At 38.8% G+C, this 17,934-nt stretch overlaps 1 long non-coding RNA gene across 2 annotated transcripts; it reads left to right on the forward strand.

The window, feature by feature from the left end:
* Positions 1 to 965: 965 nt before the first annotated feature.
* On the forward strand, positions 966 to 11,457 carry LOC144248670 (uncharacterized). 2 transcript variants are annotated; one of them, XR_013341986.1, is made up of 5 exons: positions 966 to 1,265; positions 8,550 to 8,613; positions 8,906 to 8,983; positions 9,527 to 9,703; positions 10,158 to 11,457. It is a non-coding gene; the product is annotated as an uncharacterized LOC144248670 (long non-coding RNA). The 2 variants fall into 2 exon arrangements; XR_013341985.1 differs by lacking the exon at positions 10,158 to 11,457 and having other exon boundaries at positions 968 to 1,265; positions 9,527 to 10,156.
* Positions 11,458 to 17,934: the final 6,477 nt, after the last annotated feature.

Raw genomic sequence — 17,934 nt, forward strand, 5'->3', positions numbered from 1 at the left:
CTTAACCCAGGCAGACCCTGCGATGACGGTGGCAGCCTCTGAGCCTGGCCAAAGTGTGCGGCCCGAGCGTTCTCAGGAGAATGGTGAGTAGCAGGATTGCTGGGTTTTGTCCATTGTGCAGCTAAGATCATGCAGTGATGTTTGGTGTTCTCGATTGTAGCTGAGCACGGGACCACAGCCCGGTGACCATAGGACATTCCCCGCAGGCGAGGCAGCCTCCATTGCCAGGCGACGTGGATTCTCATCCCCAGATGCCAGAGAGATAAGTGGAGGGCTAAGGCCCGCAGAGGGGGTGAAAGCGGGGTGCTGGGAGGGCCTTTAGGATCAGGTTTGGGGGCAGGGATGTGCAAGAAGTGTCCCCTTAGATCAGCTAAAGGGAAAGTGTCTGTTTTGATCACAGTGCTGAGGTGCTCAGGGCAGAGCAGTTCTGGTGTGTGTCCTGTCACTTGTCTCTGGTGCACTCTGTTCTTTGGGTCTCTCGGTCCTTTCTTCTCCTCAAAAGCTCTCTCTCCCTGTCCTGTGTCACGGGTGTCTGCACGTATTTGTCCCACAACTGCTCTGCCCTGCTGCATAGCCTGTAATAGCACAAGTCCTGGGGACTTGAAATTTGTCATTTGCAGGGTGTAGTTGGGCTCTAGATTGTATGGGGAGATTGACATAACATGTTTGGTGATGCTAAGTTGTCCTGCAGCCGTTTGACACTAGTCCTAACTTCCTTTCAGATGCTGACAACTCCAATCAGTGGCAGAGAGTCCCAGTCCTGGGGGCGGGTTTTCTTGTATCTTGTATCTCTGTCGGCTTACATTGTATGCACTTATGTTGCACCTACCTGTGTCGGCTTCTATTGTATGTGCGTATGTTGCGCCTACCTATGTTGTCTTATATTGTTTGTGCTTATACTGTATGTACCTACGTTGCCTTATGTTGTTTGTGCTTATACTGTATGTACCTACGATGGCTTATGTTGTATGCACCTCTGTTGTGGCAATTGTGATCGGAGCTGCCTTGCCCGGGCACGTAGTCACGCTCAGGTAGAGCAGTTATAAAGCTTTGCCGTTCATCTGTTCTCTACGGGGTTTGGGGTACAACACTGATGGGCCCAGAGTTGGTATAGCTCCTAGCTCTCAGATAGTCAGTCACTGACCGCCTCCCCTTGTCTCGTAGGTCCCCGGGTCCCTACAGAATTTCCTGGAATCTACCATTTGACATGGAGGTCCTGCGGTCAGAAGAAGCGTTTAAGCATATTCTTCAGTGCAGCGTTTCACGTAAGGGTGGCAGCCAGCGTGTCAGCAGAAGAATGTGTGAGAGTGTGACTGTCTGTGTCTGTCTGTGAGAGTTTGTGTGTGCTTGTGTCTGCAGCTGTGTGTGTGTGTGTGTGTGTGTGGAGCAGTTCCAACCTTGTGTGTATGGCCTTTGCCTTTCAGGGGGGGTTTTCATCAGGCAGGAGGATTTTTTGGGAGTCTCTGGAGCGAGTTGCCGTGAATGTGAGTTTGTGCGTAACGCGAAGGGGGCGTGCACGTCGGCGGAGCGTTTTGCGCCGTTTTTGTTCCGGGTGCGTCATAACAATAAAAGTGTTGTGGACTTTTCTGAAATGGAGACACGGTTATATTGTGTCAATATGTATTTTCCTTGTAATACATTATATTGTTCTGTCTTTGCAGTTGTTCCTGTATTTTGATGTATTTTGCTGTATGTAAATTGGACTTGTACTTGTGTGCCTAGGTATGATGTATTCTTTGTTGTATTTGTCTCTGTACTTGCATTTGTATGCATTGTTTCCCTGTGTATTGCTGAAGTTTAAATTAAGGGAATAAAGATTAATCAGCCCTAATAATGATGCCTCTTACCCTCTGTCCTGCCCACCATTCATCTCCTGTCTTTCTTTGGTGTGGTTGAGTCGTATCATTCTCACCCTTTTTCTCCCTTTGCCTCTTACTTTCCTCTTTAGTCTATTCCTCACTTTATCCTTCCATGTGTAACTCTTTGTCTCTGGCTGTGTTTTCCTTTGTTTCCATTTCTAAGACATCTCTATGTTTCTCTAACCCTATTTCCTTCTCACCCTGTCTATTTTCTTCCATTCCTCTACATGTATTTCCCCATGTCTCTTTGTCTCTTTCAATCTAGGTTTCACTATGTTTTCTTCTTTTTTTTCTCTTTGTCAGCCTTTGTCTTTCTAACACTTGCTATCATTGTCTTTGTCTCTGACCCTTTTTCCTTTTCTGTCCAACTTTAACTTTTTTGTCTAACTCTCTATTTCTTTCTCTCTTGAACCCTACCTTGTGTTCAGTCTCTCCATTTGTTTTCCTGTAGGTTTTCAGCTCTATTTCTTCTTTTTCTTGTCTCTCTATTTGCTTTTCTCTTTCATTTCAAGTGCTTCCTTTTCTGATTGTCTTTCACTCTTTTTCTCTTTACCCCACCTTTCTTTCCTCTTTCTCTGCCTTTCTCTTTCTAATCTGACTTTTTTGGTTTTTCTTTTTATCTCTGACTCTTCTTTTTCTTGCTTTGTTTTCTTCTTACTCTCTCCTCTTCCTTTTCTTCTCAGTCTTTCTTCTTCTCACTCTCTCCTCTTCCTTTTCTTCTCAGTCTTTCTTCTTCTCACTCTCTCCTCTTCCTTTTCTTCTCAGTCTTTCTTCTTCTCACTCTCTCCTCTTCCTTTTCTTCTCAGTTTTTCTTCTCACTCTCTCCTCTTTCTTCTCACTCTCTCCTCTTTCTTCTCACTCTCTCCTCTTTTTCTTCCTCTTACGCTCTCCTCCTCCCTCTCTCCTCTTACTCTTCCTCTTACGCTCTCCTCCTCACTCTCTCCTCTTTTTCTTCCTCTTACGCTCTCCTCCTCACTCTCTCCTCTTTTTCTTCCTCTTAGGCTAAATACTTGTATCAAACATTTTAAACAGCTCTTTTATACAGAAGTGAATACATTAAAAGAGAAAGGGAAAGAAAATAACTGGTAATATATTTCAAAAGTCAAACCAGTATTTAATTTCTGCATCAAGTATTGCAATCAAAGACACCTAAAAGATTCACCTTTCCATAAAATCAAGGTTTTAGTTATTGAGATGGTGGTTTACTTATTTAGGTGGTTGTTTTTTGTCCTTCTAACAGCTTGTATTTTTAACTGTTTAGTCCATCAGCAGACAGACACCCTGTCCATCTTAACAGGCCATAAAAATAGTGCAGGTGATGACATTGGTTAGCAACCTTTTCTTCATCATCATCATCATCATCTCACATTAACCTAGAGAGACGAAAGGCACAAGGAATTCAAATTATTAGCTTTGAGAACTGAAATAAAAATCTTCTTTCTACAATTAGCCTACATATAGTGGCATTAGAAATACCACTTTAAGTTCTGAAAGTACCGGAAGGAATTTATACCCAAAGGATCCTAATTCTTTGGTAAGTCAAAGCTGCCATTTGTACCTGTGAACACTATCACTTGGAGAAAATGCAACACTTAGGAAGAGTTTTAATTGTTTTTTTCATTACTTGACTGTGTCATTTTTTCTGAAGTTTTTACAGCTTCTTGCATTCAAATGAAGGAAGATTAAGGCTGGATGGTTAAGGTTGTAATGCAGCATTTCAAAGTAATATTTGTGAAGATGTACTAGAAACTGCATTGCTTAGAAACCTATTATTTCAGTAATCCTTTCTCAGAACTTCACAAAGGTCCTCTTATTGTGTCTCTGATAAATAAAATGTGATTTCTATTTAGAAAGAATTAAGGTAGTGAAGACTAACTAGAGAAGAACATGCAACCTTATAGATACTGAGGCAAAAAATAAAGCAAAATGGTTAGTTGCTGGTTCCAACTGGTATTTTTAAGTCTGTATGGCTAAGCATCTCTATCTTAAATTTGTGATCTTTCTGCAATTTTGTATTTATGGGGCTTATGCCTGTTCAGAGTAATTAGTGTCATTTACATTAGAACAAATACTGAAATACAAAAAATGAAAAGTTATTGGCAAATGGGATACAGAGTAGCAAATCTGGAAATTAGACGCTGCTGATATTTATCTGTAATGAAATTTGGCATAGGACCAGCAATAGCCAGAAGTAGGTAGAATATCCTGTGATACAGCATCTGAAATTCATCAAAACCCCCCCTCCAAATTACCTTTGGTATTGTAAAAGTTTCCATTCTTTTTATTATTTGTACTTTATTAGAGGCATCTTGTCAGTACTACTTTTTCTTAGCCTTATCCGGAGATGCTTTCTTATGTCTGACTCCTGAAAGTCTCTGTGCAGAACCAGAGTTCTGCAGAGCTTTTCCCCCTGTATTCCTTCCCTTTTCTGTCTTCCCAAAAGCTTTTGGGATTATGGCTTTTACACCATAATTTACTTAATTGCCTTTTCGTGTCAGAGAATTCTTATGCATATAACATCTCATTTTTAACTACCTGCTTGGTATTGCTACAACATCAAAGAACTTATAAAATTATTCTTTGTTCTCTTATTAGATTTTTTGCTTTGTCCTTACAGAATCTTCTCTGATAAATAGAAGTGGTAGTGCTTTTTATTTACTGCCTTAATTTCCTGCAATAAAAAAACACTCTATGTTCATTAATCATTCAACGACAAAGGGTATTCTGTATTGGAGCCAAAATTGTATACGTTTCTAAGCAACTACAGCATTTTGCTTTATTTTCTTAAATCTGTTTCAGAGCTTTGATCAAATTGCACTCTCCAATTGTTTTCCAAAGGGTGTAATAAGAGAAAAAAATAACCATTTTTATAATGAAATTTCAAGCCAATAAAATCCTTAAAGGAAATTTGATTCTGTAAATGAGGACTAGGAAGAGGAAGGTCATAAGAAGTTACATCATCTGAGTTTAACCATCCCCTTAGCACACTGATCTAAAACAGGAAAAGCGTATGAAAAACTGCAGAGGTGTCTTCTGAGAAGGTATATGCACATTTCACATACTTCTTGTTCTGTATCTTTCTTCTAAACAGTGATTAAAGCAGCTCCCAGTACAGATCTGTAACAAATTCATGAGCAAATCTGATAAGACGTGTCTTTGAGTAAACTGTGAACCTAACCTGACAACTAAGATAACTAGTTTGTCAGTTGATCTAACCGCACCATTCTTTTCTCCTGTATCTGGTTTCTTTTCTTCAGAATTAACCCAGTACTTTCTCCCCCATCGTGCTTTACAAACAACCTCCCTATCTGCTTTTTGTGCCCTATGAAGCCAAGAGGAGCAGTGATGCACAGGAACACTGAAACTCCAATGTCTGGTCAACTAAATCTGGATGATGCTCTTTAGGAGCAGCAGAATGATTTTCTAACTGCAAAAACTGTTATAATACCACTTATTTAAACTTGATTTCCTGTTCACTTGTGAATTGATTATTTGACCTTAAATTGTTATGGTTTTTTTGACCATAAAGCCAGTTCTGATTTGCTGAGTTGATGCCGTAGAAAATACTTATATTTACATGGTTCAGCTGTTCGCAGGTAAAGTTGCATGATTCAATAGCCACTGGACATGCTGAGTTCTGACTGGCGTGTTAAAATTTTTCTAATATGTGGGAACTCAAAATGTCTCTCAGACATTTTTAGAGGTTCCAGGCCTTGGTCAGAGGCATTCTAGACCCTGGCAGACAGCTGAAAAACAGCTGTGATTTTGAGTTTGAGCCATGGAATGAATTGCCAACTTTGGAGGTGGAACAAGCAATCACAAAAGGTTAGATAGTATAGTAAAAGTAGTTACAAAGTAGAGGGGAAATTTTTTTAGTATTGTACAGGGGGGTTTTAACGCATGTACATGGGGGTCAGAAGTTCTAAGATGGAGGAAAGTGGGCTGATCCTGTTCTTCCTCCTTCTTTTTCCTTACCTCCATGTTCTTGGTGATGTTGGCACTCACAGATTGGTTTAGAGTAGAAAAACACTTGGCAACGTAGGTAGTAGGTATTGGGGAATAATTATAAACGTGTTATACGTAATATATCTTATAAAAGATAGCAGCAGCCCTGGGCGGAGAGGGAGACGAAGAAGGCAGCAGATCGAGAGGATGTCAGGGGGTGTGTGTGCCTCTACCCAGGCCGCTGATCAAACAGCCGCAGTCCAAGAACATAATCTGTTAGATAACTAGCGATAAACTGCCTTGAGACCGAACAGCTAAAGCCTGCGGAGTTTTTCTTTGGAAGCACGGGTGGGAGGAGGAATTTCACCACCACATGAGACCCCAGAGCAAGGCCGGGGTTCTCACAGTAATAAAGATGCACCCTTTGTTTATCCACCTTTGTCATTTATACATCCAGCTGTGAAGCTCTCCAGCTTTGCAGTGCTGTTTACTAGGACAATTGAATACCATAACTTCCCAAATTTGGTGTACGTGACCAATCAATATGCAGATTTTATAGCCATAATTTCACACACAGATAATTTGTTAATTGGGCTGCATGCTAAGCTGAGGAAAGCAACACAGCAAATAGTTTTTGCTTTTTGATAGTTTCTGCCATGTCGAGCTCTCATTCTGTCCATTGGTAATGATTGTACCTCTCATGGGAGGAAATCTGACGGACAAACATACAAAACAATCCACTATTTGGCATAGAGGGAACTAACAACAATAGCCGAAGTTTAATATTTTGCTTCCTTTGTCACCTAAGGGTGTGGAAGGTATTCTAGTTCATTGAGTTTATATTCTGTCACTGATCTTTAGCTGAGGGACACAAAGATATATGTGTTATGCGTGTTTGCATATTTATGTGTTTATATATGCATGTAGATATAGACATATAAAAACACATAAATACACACAGGTGGGGGTGTATGTATATGTATGTATTTATATATATATATGCCTGAGGTCATATGTGTGTGGGATTCAGTTTATGTTCTGTTAAACCCAGCCCTCTGTGTGTGTGTGTGTTTGCACCTCGTCCACAGGAGCTGGTTACAGTCCTGGCTATTGAACTGTTGTTGTTTTCAAGCTGTAATTTATTTGGTAATGATATACAATGTTTCACAGTGATAAGGAGTCAATAATGAATATGTTATGCTTTAACATCATAAAGACATCCTTAGGAAAAAGTCCCTGTCTTTCTCCAACAGTGATCCATATGGTGTGCTACTAAAAGGAGAAGATCTCTGAGTGAACAAATGTGAAATAGTACAGACTTAATCTTTATTGCTCTTTTCCTATCAAGATAGCCTTTGTTGTCTGGCCTATGAAGACACTGCAAGACTACTCACTCATACAGCATTGTTTTATTGTTCACTTTTCTTTTCTCTAAAGCAGACCGGGGTTGTTTTTTTCTTTTTCCTTTGCATATGTCTTAAGAAGTTGACCTTTAGCTTTACTAATGCAATTAATAGTTTTTGCTTCCTATCTCCTATAAATGATGTTGGTGAAATAGGTCACCTGATTTCATGTTCTAGTAGGTACAGTCAGAGAAAATTCTGGCTATGTAAATTATCATATTTAATTAGCATTATTTCTATCCTCTTTATTACACATTTTGCAATACTATTGATTGTTGGACCTAGAGTATCTTTTGTCCTCAAGCCACACACCTAGAAGTCACCTAAATCTTCATTTTTTCTGAGGATAATTCAGCTTGGAATATTTTTTTTTAAATCTAAATTAAGAGTAAATAATTTAAATGGAAGTTTTGACAGGACCACACGTATAAGGTTTTGAAGTATTTCAAGACTACGAAAAATTGCTACCCTGTCATCTGACTTTTTAGTCTTTATCTAAGACATAAACCACGTGTTTGTTTGATGTTTGATTTTTTGTCATAAAAGGAGTAGGTGCTTTATCAATAGACTTTATTTTAATCAATACTGCCTTGATTATTCCCTACATGAATCCAATTTTTATTTCTACTGTCTAGAGTGGGAAAATATGAGAAAGAGTTCCCCACATCAAATCCATCTGCATCATCTCAGAGGCTGCCTTCAGTAGCTTAAACATGACTAAACCCCTCCCACTGTTACACTGGAAAGAGTCTTGCTGACTCAAAACTTTAAAAAAACCTTGTAGTTTTCACTCCATTTAAATGTGTCACTTTTAATAGCAAAACAAGTAGAGAAATTCCAATGTGAACTCATTTTAGAGCAATGACCAAGTATTATGAATATTTGACTGCATTTAATCTTTCAGTTCCTTTTCTTATTGCATCCTTAATCCTACTCCTGAAGGGACTTGGATTTAAATACAGTAGAATTTCCAGTGTTGAGCAAATCTCTGGTTTCATACCTGAAGATCTCCTTAGTTCAAAAATCCACTTTGTAATTAATTTTATTTATGCTGTGCAACTCTGCTTTCCCAGATATTAAAAAACATATTGGCAAAGAATATGACATTATTTCTTGAATAAAATGACAGGAAGTAATGCAGCAAGATTTTCTGCCTTGAGAGTCACCTGACTTCTCCATTCAGTGACTTTATATTCCTATTCAGGGATTATTATACCTAAGAGATCCAGAGTATAGCCAAGAGAATAGTAATAGAGAAGTTCTAACTAATGCTGATTTTCTACTGTTTGTTACTATTTCCTCACCCATAAAAGGCACTTGTAATTAATTTTCTGTTCCCTAGGACCACCTGTAGAAGTAAACTTCACTATTGGTGATGAGATTTAAACACGAAGAAAAAAAGCTGGGTAAGTATGAAGTTGTTAAACTCGCTGTCACAAGACTGTATTGTTGAAGACTGTTACAGGGATGATGGGAGTCTGGGATAAGTTTAGCTATGAAAACTTAGTTCCATTTCATTAAGTAGGCTTAAAAGAAGACCCAAATTGGGTTGGTTTTTTGCTGTTGTTGTTGGGGTTTTTTTGGTATTTTGGTTTTTTTTTGGTGGTTTTTTTTTTGGGTTTTTTTTTTTTTTTTTTTTTTAACGGAATATTTTTGGAAAAAATATGAAGTAGTTATCTCTGACATTTCTATTGACAGGTTGCCAAGACATGTCTGGGGAATCGTAATGATTCAACATCTCGTTTGGAAGCAGCAGAAACAGAGACAAGCTTTCAGGTATTCTCTTCCAGAGTAATTTGTGGGGTTTTACTAAAAAGTCTCATGAGATTCAGTTACTTAAAGTATACTTACACATTCTTCACCAAGTTCTGTCTCAAAAGAGAAGACTACTTAATTCAGACTTTGTCTGTGTCTGATTGCAATTGACCTGTTCAAAATGATTTCTGGCTGGTAACAACTTGCAAACTATGAAATATTTGGAAAGCTGGTAGTCAAATGAATTAGTAGTCAAATTACTTAATTTGACAGTGTGATGTGTATAGCCCTGGAAGCAGGAGTAAGGAGAGTTATCCAAAATAATTAAATATTAAATACCTATGTGGTTGTTTTCATACATATATACATAAAATATGCAGTGATATGAAGCTGTATGTAGCATCAGACTTGTATGGTTTTGCACTGTGAAGGTTGTTAATGATGCTTTCTTAGAGATCAGGACCCTTTTCTAGGGACAATTCCATTGCCATGGAATTTTAACAGACTTTTTTATTTCTGTTTATGTATATATGTATTCTATACACCATGTTTTTACCTTTACAGAAGTTTCACAGCCCTCCATGGACTAAACCTGAAGATGAAAAATCACCTGAAAAAAAAGAGAAAAAATACGTAGAATCAGTTAGTACACCAGAATAAAAACTCTAAATGCTGCTAACCTACATTGAAAAATGCCAATCACTTCATGTTCTGCTAGCACAAAGGCATGAAATGTCCCAGGTTTCTAAAGCATGCGTTTTTCACTATTCTATGAATGTCTGTAAATTAGTCTATAACAGACCATTTAGTACCTTCCAGCAATAATCCAAAATTGATGTTTGAAGAAGTGCTTTGTAAAGCAGTCCAGTTTTTGAACTCTTGTTCTACCTTATCAGTAATTGTATACTATAAATTACCTGTTTTGTAAACAACAGTCATTCTCAAGTATGTTTCTCACTGTTTTATTTCATGTAATTTTGTGGCAGATTCGGTTCTAATATTAAGAGGCAGTCAATGTGGAGGGGGGGAAGATATCTGTGTAACCATATTTGAAGTACAATCCTTAAGTGCAACTGCAAAAAGACAACTGTGTGTGTGGGGGGGGGGTCCATGTATGCTTACCTTTTAGTAATTCCATCTCAAATCTACTTACTTACACAATAAAATATGCTTATTGTGTTCTTTCTTTCCTCAGTGCTATCTTAACTAGTTCATTTTTGAACACTGAAAAGCTGACAGAATTGGATTTTAAGGGATGGAGATGGAGAGAATCATTACTTTAAGGATTCAAGCAAAAAAATGTGCAGGTGGTACTGAGTTACAGTGTCATAGCTTGGATGGCAGCCGTGGGAAGTCGGTTTCATCCCTTGTGTTTGTGCTGATCTCGACGGGATGGAATACACTTCCAAGGGGAAAGCCCTGTTTGGTCCACTACAGTTGGCCTTTGATCACTCCATCGGGGAGGATTGATTGGAATCAGCTCTGTCACTCATGGATTCTTTTCGTTTCTCCTTAGTCACACTCTATGACAAGAAAGCAGAAAAGAAAGGGAGAAGAGAGAATGTTTTTCTTTTTTGGGTGCATGTCATTGTTGGTCTAATTTAAGAATTCATATGCCATATCTTTTTGAGATGCAAATCTTTCAGGAATGGATGCAATGCTATCTATCCCTAGCAAGAAGTGTCTTAAGCATTTGTAACTTGTAAACTTCCACCTTTGTCTTAATGCACACCTCAGCACATTTTCAACTAGATTTGAAGTAGTTATAATAATTTACTTTGTCTTGCTTTGTATCAGTTTAAAAGCAAATAGACAAATCTTTTATTTGACTTAGTGATGCTCTGTCTTCAGTTTTAGCATTTAAGACTTTACCTCTCCTTCAACAGTCTCCTTCAATACCTCCTTGTCCTTGCTGGTGTGAAAAATGCATATTTTATGATTGGCTTTTCTCAAAGGCTATAATGAATATTATAAGTGTAATGTTAGAAAGTTATGCTGTGTTCATTTGCTTAAGTAGTGTGTTAAATACAGTTTTAGGTTCTAACATAATGTTAAAATAGAGACTATGTAGGTGGGGAAGTTTTTTTTTTAGGAATGAGATACTTACTTCAAAGAACACCTAAATCTTCCAAAGGAGAGGAATTTATGGCTTCTTATCAGAAGAAGCTAATTTCTTCAGGCCTTACTCGAAGACACCAAGGGATTAAAGGAAACAATTAACATACAACAAACAGAGTTTCTTGTTTAAAATAGAATGCATTCATAACCATAAAGGATATATAAATATGCAACAAGTATATTAGTTTAAGGGTGATTCCTTTATTCACAAGTCATGCTTTTTGTAGCTTAATGTCCGAGAACATCCGGACGTCCGTAATTCTTTACTTTTTTTATTGTCTTGTAATTGTCCTAACTCTAAGCTTTAGTACTCTAATGATATTATTATTTTTATAGCCATTTTATTATTATTAAACTTTTAAAATTTTAAAAACCAAGCGATTAGCGTTTTTTTTCACACTGGTATGAGTAATCTTTCACCCTGACATTTTGTATGTGCTCCTCTACTCAAAGATAGATAGTTGCAGTTTCTCTGCCTCGAGAAAACACAATTTTAAAAACTAAAAAACCTCATGAGCTGACCAAATGATGACAAAGTACGGCTTAAGACTATCCATGTGAAGAGTCAAAACACATGAAATCATGGCTACAAAGTTTATTTCTCTTGATTTCCTGATGCCCCTGGAATGATTTGGGTCTCAGGAGGCACCTGGGAGCCTCCGTTTGTGTCCTGGGCGGGGCCGTGGCTCTAAAAGGGGTAAAGGCTGGAGGAAGGGGGGTCCGGGGGGGAGAGGGAGCAGGGGCTGGGATCGGCGGTGCCCTGGGCATTTGCATCTGGGAGCGGCCGCCGGTTTCCCGATGGGAGCCCTGGAAACGGAGCTCGGAGTCCGTGAGAGATGCGAACGCTGCAGCTGGAGCGCTGAGAATGGAGGCTCTGCCGAGAATGTCGTCTGGTGAGTCTCCCGATGTCCCGTAGCTAATGCTGTGCTGGCACCGAGTCGCCTCATTGCGATTTAAACTCTCTTGAAAGACGCTGAAATTACAAACTGGACTACAACATGCGCGCGGGGAGCTTCGTGTCCCTAAGGAAATGCTTTAGGGATGTGCAGCTTCTGAGCTGCAGCAACAATCCCCGCTCCCACAGAAATCTGCTGGGCCGTGGTTCTAGGGCAAGGGTGCCAGAAATGTGGCACCTTCAGTGCCACCCTAACAGGGATTTCCCTGGGAGCTCTCAGGCTCGGGAGGAAATGGTGTTCCTGCCCCTCTGGGAAAGCAGGGAGCGGGATCGGTGCTGCAGCTGTGTCTTTTTCCCGCTCTCCGCAGCTGTTCCAAGGATGCCCTGGAGTGCTCTGGCTCACGGCAGGATAATCGATCCGTGTGCCTGGGTGCGCAGCTGGGTCAGTCACTGGGCTCCCGTGGAACCCCTGAGGTTGGAAAAGCCCTTCGTGCTGCTGAAATGGCCCCAGGACAAACCTTCCCAAGCTGGAAGCAAAGCCAGGGGCAGGGAGGGAAATCCAAGAGGGTGGTGGGAAGGGCTTTCTCCCAGCTCTGGACGCCCTCAAGGCAGGGGTGATTTCTAAGTGTTGTTAAATGCTGCAGCAGCTCTGTCCCTACGTGAGAGCTGCCTCAGCTTGGGCGAGTGTGAGGATGTCCAGCTCTTCCTCAGGGCTTGGAGCACGGCAGGGTGCAGAGCTCAGGTTAAATCTTGTTTAAACACTTTTAATATCAAAATGTATTAGAACAGAGACCGAGGAAATAACACACGAAAGTCTGTTGCAAGCATAGGTACCAGCTGCCTTTATTAAAGATCCACGTTGACGGATGTTTTGTCAGACCACTCTGAGGCCAGAATGTGTCCAAAAAGCTTCACTAACCCCTTGTTCTTCTGCTGGTAGGGCAGCGTCTGACCCCAGGTCTCGGGGGCTGCGTGGAGAGTCCTCCCTGGAGCAGGTTCACCCCGTGAGGATGAGCCACAGAGGTTCAGTTCTTGGAGCAGGTGAGGATCTCTTTTACTTAGTAATTGCTTTTGCTGGTTTTAATGTCACAGCTCCGGTGTTCCTTCAGGCATTGTGCCCTGCAACAGCACTCGCAGCTCCTGTGCTGGGCAGGGAGCAGTTCTGCTGTGGGAAATGGACTTGCAGAAAATTGTCAGAGTTTGACAGGAGGTTTACATAGTATGTATCTGAATGGAAAATTTGAGATAAGAAACGCTGACTTAGAAATGCCATGGAATAGGACATTGAGAGAGATAAATCTTCCTCACACAACGCACCAGTTTATCAGATTATGCCCTTTTCTGACCCAGAAATAAGGCAACTGAGAAGTGTTTTTAAAAACTTTTATTTCATTTTCAGTCTCACGTGAAGGGTGAGACAATACAGATGTTATAATTCATGCCACCGCAATCAGAAGCCAACTATTTCCTAATTACAATACATTATAAGCGTTTCTTGGCCTATTAGCTTTTGCTACACTATGCCTTAAAACCAATCATCTGAAATTACCCCTCATGAATCTTATTAGAGTGCATCTTTCATAGTTCTATTTCTCTAAAGTATCTAGTCTTATTTACAAACTCATCCTTTAAAACTTGTTTCCAGTTCCATTTCTCTCTCAACAGGGACGTGCAGTGAAGGACGGTGCAGCAGGGAAGGGGAGTCTTTACAAACTCTATCAGTATTTCTCCCAAAATTGGGAGAAATGGGGTGGAGCAGAGATGGGGGTGGTTTGGTTTTGTCTGGGCCGGTTATTCCTTGCGCAACGTTTTAAATCTGTTGTAGGATTTACTCTCCAGTATCTTTCTAACAAAAGCTGACAGAAATTTAGGTCCAGGGTTAGAAGTTGGGTCCATTCGCTGCAAAACCTTGCCCAGGCTGGAGGACCGGGGTGATGGCCGCTCTCAGCAAAGGTTACCTATGAATACCGTGTCAGATTTCCCTCGGTGCTGGGCAGGACAGGTGAGGGCTTGGATCAGGAATTCTGCAAACAAGGCCTGTGTGATGTTGGTTTCTTGTGTTTTTCAGGGCGCCAGGGCTGGCACAAGGACTCGTGCAGGTGCCGCTCTGGCACGGGAGCCGTTGCCCTGTGGAGCCATTTTAAAGGTGTGATTATGGAACATTTTGGAGGCCGTTTCTGGAATTCCATTTGTAGCTGGATCTCGCTCCGAGTGCAGCGGTCCAGGTGAGGGTTCTGACCTCTCCAGACTTGTGCTCACCTTGGTACAGCCTGGAGCTGGAGCAGTTTTCCAGGGAAGTGGAGATGGCTGAGGACCGGCGCTCTGGGAAGCAGGGACCCGCTGGGATTTGCATTTGCAAAGCTGACGTAAAGTTTGTAAAAGCGGCCCGAAATTCTAATTCCTGCGGTTTCTGGGGAGGAGGTGCAGGTCACCCCGAGAGCGAGATCAGAACTCGTTTGTGGCGAGGAGTCTGAAGGTGCCACACCTGGCAGGAGCTGTGTGCTCGAGGCAGTCCCAGCCCCGGAGGGAGGCTGACGGGCTCTGCTCACGGCTGTCCCCAGCTGTCCCCAGCCCGCTGCTCAGCCCTGGAGCTGCTCTGGATCCGGGCTGTCCGTGCTGGAGCGCCCTGCTCCCCGCAGGGCCCTGCCCTAACCCACGCAGAGAGAGCCCTGCCGGCCAGAGTTTCCTTTTTTCCTTTGCGATCGCTGCGCGCTCAGCAGGGAAGGGCCGGGGCTGCTCTTGGGCCGGGGGCACTCGGGGCTCAGGCAAACCCAGCCCCGGCGCGTGGGGGTTCACAGAGCGAGCAGCTGCCGGGGCTCAGGAGCGCTCACGGCTCTTTGTTCCGAGGCAGCCGGAATTTCTGACCCCGGCCTTTATTTGGCTTTTCCAGCCCAGCGCCTTCGCTCGGCTCCGCTGCACCGAGGGGACTTTTGCTCAGCGCCTCCTGTCAGAAGGTGCAAACTCTCCGTTCAGCCCACACAGCCCCAGCCCTGCCCTGCGAGCCCTTCCCCATCGTGCCCACGCGGTTTCTCTCTCGCTCAGCCGGGGCAGGCTCTCACTGACAGCCACAGAAACAGAAGGGATTGCCTTTTATTTCATTCTTTTCCTGCTTAATGCCCGCGTCTTGTACTTGCACATCAATCCCAGCTTCTCCCGAGGCTGCAGATCAAATCTTTCAGTGTCCGTGGGAGTTTCTGGTTTTCCCGTTCCCACGTCTCCCCTCTCCCTCTGTATTAAAAAAAAATAAAATTATTAATGGATTTTGTTAAGCATTTGTTGCATATATTAACATAAAGAAGGTGTTATCGTTATTATTATTATAATAATATAATTTAAATGTATAATTTTGTTATAAGATTTTAAAATTATGGTGTTAAATTTTATTTATTGTTATATTAGTTATTCTTATTTTTGATATTTCTTAAAGTTGTACACTTTTATAAGTAGATTTTATGTGATTAGATGCATTTATAACTTTTATTCAATTTTTATATTTATGTTTGTGTGTTAATAAAAGAAAATTTATTGTTGATTTTTTGTAAAACTGCGTATTTAATATTTTATATTTGTTAGAAAGGTATTTAGTGTAAGGGATGTAGAATTAGATCGTTTATTTAGATAATATTTCAATTGATTTAATTATTTTAGTGTTGTTGAAGTAATAGGTGGTATAAAATGTGATCCTACCATTTTTAAGTTTCAAGGCTTAAAATTACTTTTATATTTTGATTACTATTGATGGATAAATTACTTTTTTGTTTTAAATTGGTAACTATTTTTATATTAAGAGCTAATAATGTAAGGGCTTTTTAATTATATGGATTACTTGTAATGTTTTTTATTGGTATATTAAGTAAGTAGGTAAAGAATGGATTTTTTTTGAGAAGCGCTAGATAAATACAAAGTATTTAAACTTGAAACTTTAGTTAAAGTTACTGAAATGTTTGTTTTAGGTTGGTTAATTGGTAAAGTGATATAATTAAAAGTAAATAAAGTAAAGAGAGTAGAAGTATAATATTTGATAGAATTTTATACTTTGTAAGTTATTAAATAAGATGTTTATAATATTGATTTTTATATTTATAAAAAAACCTAAAGTTTCTATATTTTGGTGGGTGCAGTACAAGACGTCAGGCGTATGTTGCAATTCTCGCGTAATCTACCATTTGTATTTACATAGTGTAGTGTATCTTTGTATTTACATTGGTGTTTTATTTGTGGAGTGGCGAGTGTGTTTTTTGTGTGATCTGGTTTTATGGTCCTTATTGAAATTGACTTGGGTTTTTGTACTTGTTGAGATATAAGTAAACTTTATGTTTTGACATGAGAAATAAGTCTTGTTAAGTTTTGTTTTATAAAATTGTATAGAGACTTGCAAGATAATGGTATAAGTTGTTATAATTTTTCAGTTATAAGCATGAAGAAATATAAGAATAAAATAATGTACGTAGTAAAGAAGAAATTGACAATAATTAGGAATTACTTAGATAACATCTATAATTAGTAACATAGGTGAAATTATATCATTAGTAAGTATTAAAAGATGGTACGTTATTTTAGAGTTTTTAACAGTTGATAAATGTTAAATTAGTAGCAAGTTAAATAATTATGTGTGGATAATGATTTTTTAAGTTTAAAATAAAAATAAGTTTATTTGTTATATCGATAAAGTTAAATTGTTAAGTTAAAATTATTTGAATTTTATTTTTGACGTAGAAAATATTTGGGTTTCTTGTTAATTATTTTATTTAGGTAGAGTTAGGGTTAGGTTCTAGTTTAAATTTTAATTGGTGAATGTTACTTAATGTATTCTTATATAATGTTTCTAAAAATAGTAGTTAAGAGTAAAAATGTTAGGATTAAAGATGAATTACATTATTTAATAATTGGATTTTTTAGAAGTGTTTTTAGAATAGATTTGAGTATAGTAAACTTTTGTTTAAAGATTTGAAAGTGGTTATGGACAGGATTGTGAGTTTGGATTTGGATATTGAGAGTGTGAAGGTGGAGAAAATGTATGAGAGAGCGATTACTTAGTGTGAAACTTAGAAATAGAAATTAATGTTGTAGTCGGGTTTTACATTGAAGTGATTTTGTAATAATAACTGAGGAAAGTGATAAGATTAACAGTCTGGAGGAGGTTTTTAATAAAATATATTTTTTTTTAGTCTTGAAAAATATTTAAAACTGTGAGATAACATTAGGTTAAATTATAGAGTTAGTGTAGAGATTAGTTAGAGGGTTAACTTGTTTTAAGAGCTGTATAAGTAGAGAATAAAAAAAGTAGGAATTAGAAATTTTATGTGTTTTTTAGATCATTATATAAAGAGATAACAAAGTACATGAAAGTTGGTTGTAAATATTATAATAATATTTAATAAATATTGCTTATTATAAAAATTATTATATAATTAGTATATTAGTAGTAAGTGTTTGAAGAAGTTAGGATAACTTTAAAAATATATATTAAGGAAATAGAGTAAAATTCTTAAATAGCATGATATGAATAGTAATTGCTATTTTTTGGTGTTACTTATGAAAGATAAAAAGAGTAGAGATTGTAATGAAGAACAGAATTTTTGATGAAATTGATGACATAATACACTATATTTTTTTAACTTCTGAATAGGTGTTTGTTAGTGTTTTCTTTTAGTTGTTGTAATTTGAGTAGTTTCATTTTTTTTAAATAAAATTAACCATATACTGTATAGTTTAGAGAAGTGATTTTTAATAAAATTTAGGGTAAGTTATATTACATAACATTTAAATTTAGACTGAATGAATTTTGATAGTAAGGAATAATAAACTTAATTTTAATAGATAAAAAGAAACTTAATGTATTTATTTAAATGCATTGACATTTAAGTTTGTTTGATTTTACTAACACTTAACATATTGAATGTTGTTATTTATAAGTATTGAAGGTTTTTTAAGTCTTTTGGTTTTGGAGAAATTTTAG

The sequence above is a fragment of the Lonchura striata genome, unplaced genomic scaffold, assembly GCF_046129695.1.
Source record: "Lonchura striata isolate bLonStr1 unplaced genomic scaffold, bLonStr1.mat Scaffold_237, whole genome shotgun sequence".
Taxonomy (NCBI): domain Eukaryota; kingdom Metazoa; phylum Chordata; class Aves; order Passeriformes; family Estrildidae; genus Lonchura; species Lonchura striata.